This window comes from Cyanistes caeruleus, chromosome 15 (assembly GCF_971803275.1).
Source record: "Cyanistes caeruleus chromosome 15, bCyaCae1.hap1.1, whole genome shotgun sequence".
NCBI lineage: Eukaryota > Metazoa > Chordata > Aves > Passeriformes > Paridae > Cyanistes > Cyanistes caeruleus.
In genome coordinates, this window is record NC_141715.1 from 9401482 (window position 1) to 9405089 (window position 3608).

Consider the following 3608-nt stretch of genomic DNA (forward strand, 5'->3'; position numbering starts at 1 on the left):
CGTTTCAAGTGTGAGGCAGCTCACTCCACCACAGTCACCATCATGGGTCTCTGCCCAGTGTGGGGGTCCTGCCCACCTGTCCACACATCAGGCACCCCACTGGCCCCTCGGAGCCTGGCACGAGCCGCTCGCCTCCCTGCAGGGAGCCGGTCCTGCAGCCAGAGCTCTCGCAAACCTCCGATGCTCCTGACTGCCTTTCTTGACATTAGCCAGGCCTGGCTACATATTACTGGGATATACAATTAAGGCTTAGAGGTTTCCAGACAGTAGCTGTTTTTTGTATGACAAGGAGATCAAGGAGTGTGACCAAGAGGGATTTTTCAATGTGAAAATTGAGTATTAAAAGGGTGCTTAAGCCAGTTGAGCCAAAACCACAAGGGGGAAAGACCTGCCTAGTAAAGGAGCAAACAATAGCATTTTAAGAATGCTAAGTACCAAACAGGTGAGGGGATCTGAAGCTGAAATGCATTTCATACAGACTCTGGGACAGTGCAGGCAATGGCACAGGGGAGGACTATGAACTGGCAGCCACCCCAAGTGTCGACAGGGGCCAAACCCCCATGTTCTACATCCATCCCCTCCAGGGCATAGCACATGGGAACACACCTTGCAATAGCCTCAAGTAAATGCTAGAAAGATCTAGTAAGAAAATTGGGGACAACACATCCATCATAGGAAGGATCTGGATGCTCCATGTGCCATTTCCACAATGGTTCCATGAAACAGCTTGGTGCTTCTCCAAGTGACTCTTGGCACAGCTGGGAGGGTGGAACTTGCTGTTTGATATCACCACCTTATGAGGTCACTTCCAGCAGAAATCACATAGGAAAATGCTGGGGAAAATTCCTGAATAGACAAAATTCCAGCGTTAGCACAGGCTGATTATTCTTAATTGACTGGGTTTGCACTGCTGAGCGGTTTAGGCACACACCTGCTCCAATCAGGAGAAGGAAATCAGCCGTGGTGATGCTGTGTGGACATGGGTACCATCCCTCCTGGCATCCCAGGGGAACAGCCTGTGTCCATGCCAAGGTGGGAGCAGCCAGCAGTGAGATGGAGAGCATCCCCCCATCCTGTCACCTGGCTAACAGCAAAAACTGCTGAGCACTCTGAAGAAGAGCTGTGCCTTTGAGCTTTAGGGGGTCATCCTCCCTTCTTTGTGTACCCATCATGCCTGGAAGTGGTGCAGGAGCCCAAGCACAGACCTTTGCTCTCACTGAGACCCTTCCCAAGGCTCCAGCATCCCTGCAGTCCATGTGGAGCAGCTGACTCTGAGCAGAGAACCTCTGGCAGCCATTCCTGAGCTCTTTCCAGAGATCACTTGCAAATGAGTTGCCAGTTCCTCACCAAAGAATCCAGCTCTGTGACAGATCAGCTTTTATGTAAACATGCCAGTGGGATAGCTCACATCCATGATTACTCCTAGCCTTGGATCTTTAGGAGAAAGAGCATTAACAATTGCCAATTTACTTTGGTTAGTCAGCAAGTCTGGACTCTGTGAGCACTTGTTCCAGGACACACACACGTCTCCCAAGGTTTAACTTTGAGCAAGCCGCAAATATTTGTTTCTTGGAGAAAACAGTGGTGAAAAACTGAAACTAGCTCATGCAGAAGAACTCATTAACTTCATTCAATTGACAATCCCTTCATTAATCTGAGGCTGAAAGGGCCACAGGAAATGCACATACCTAGAAGAAGCTGTGGAAAGTGCAAAGCTTTCAAAGTTGTTTTTTGCAGGATTGAAAAGCCCCTTAGAGGAGAGAAAGGCAAAGGCTGAGGACCTGGCAGGCTCAAGACAGCACAAAGACAGTGCTGGAGCAGGGAAAGGGCAAAATTGTGGTCATCATCCAAATCCATTGATGCTGCACCCCTGACCTTGCACTGAGCCATCTGGTGCACATAAACCAACCAAAAATTCCAATGGGATCCACCCTGTAGTTTTACTCTGCTTAATGCCCAAGGCTCCAGACAAGGCCAAGGAAGAGGCAGTGATGACCAGCACCACAGCCCAGACACATCCCAAGGGATGCTGTGATCCCTCCAGCCCCATCCTGGAGCCAGGGATGTGTCATGGACATATTAAAAGTAACCACATCAATCTATCCTTCCAGCCTGGAGAGCTGGCTGGGTGAGGACACGTCCTCATCAGCCTTCTCATGTCCAAACTGTCTGAGGTGAGAGAGGTTAATTAACAGAAAACCCACCTCTTCTTCAGCCACTCCAGCACCAGTCTGGGCAGCCAGGAGGAGGAAGGGCAGGAGGAATGCCACTGCATCCAGACTGAGCCGTAACTCACAAACTTTTGCTTTCTAATGTGTTCCTGCAGAGCTGTGGGACCCTATTCCCAGAGCCCCATAGCATATCTGATGCCACTACCTCTCATTTCAATATGATTTTTACATTTTACTGGACCTGAGCTCCCACTGTGGGGAAAGAAAAGGATTATTCTCTGGCCCTGTTTCAGAGCTGGTGCTGTGAAGGTCTGATCTACAGCCTTCCAGGAGCTGAGCAGTGATCCCAACACAGAGCACACTGTAGGCATAGCTCTTACTCTGCTCTCCCAGCCTTGAGTTTTTGCTTTTTAATTTCCTGTGGCCACAGAGCACCACTGGAGGGTCTCCCAGGGCCAGTGTTTCCCATACACCATGGTCAAGGTTGGTGGGGCTGACACAGTAAGTTGTATCAGTCTCAGCACAGGGGAGTTTCTGGCAAGAAGACTGTTTCTGAGGGATTATCCAAATATTTCAAGCCACAATCAGCCTTAAAGCAAAAAAACCCCCTAACACTCCAGAAGAATATTTAACCTGGTGGTGATCTGAGCCTGGAAGCAAACAGGGAAAGGTGACTGCAGGAGCAGCAACACTCTGCCTTACAGTGCAACTTTGTGGGCTCTTGGGGAGCAGGTACCAAGCTGCCTGGGAGGAGAAGCCAGCACAGCAGGGGAAGCTGCACTTTGGGCAGCTGGGTGAGCCCTATCTTCACAGAGCAGCACAGCTCCAGCAATGCCACCAGCTGGGAAAGGCCCAAACCTTGGACACTAGCTACTTTTGCTCAGAGCAGATCAAATTATGCTCAAGAGGAGCCTTAGGCTGAGTTTCCTGGCCCCAAAGCAGCATCTGCCATTAAATCCTTGCTGTCCAAGTTTGCTGTGAAGTTCCAGCTCAGAGAGACTGTGCATCCCTTCCTCAATTGTCCTATTATTATTTACATTTCACAGCAATGCTCACTTTGCTTATAGGTCTGTGGGATGCCCCAGAAGTTATCACGAAGTGGCTACATTATGGCTAAATGACTAAAATCACGGCTAAACAAGCACTGACCATAACACTTGAAGCATTTCAAAGCCATCCTCATTCCTGAGTATTTTGGCCTCTTTGGTCAGGATTCTCAACACCCCCACCACAGCTTTGTGCCACAGCCAGACAGTGCAGTTCTCTGAGCTGAATTAGTTGATGGGGATTTTTTTCCTCAGAGTATGTAAATAAATATCAATATTCTAAACCAAAGACCTCCCAGTAACTAAATATTATTTATCTTAAATTTATCTTCAAACTAAACAGCTCTGTCATATATGTACAATAATAAAGAAACAAATTACAAAGGAGGAA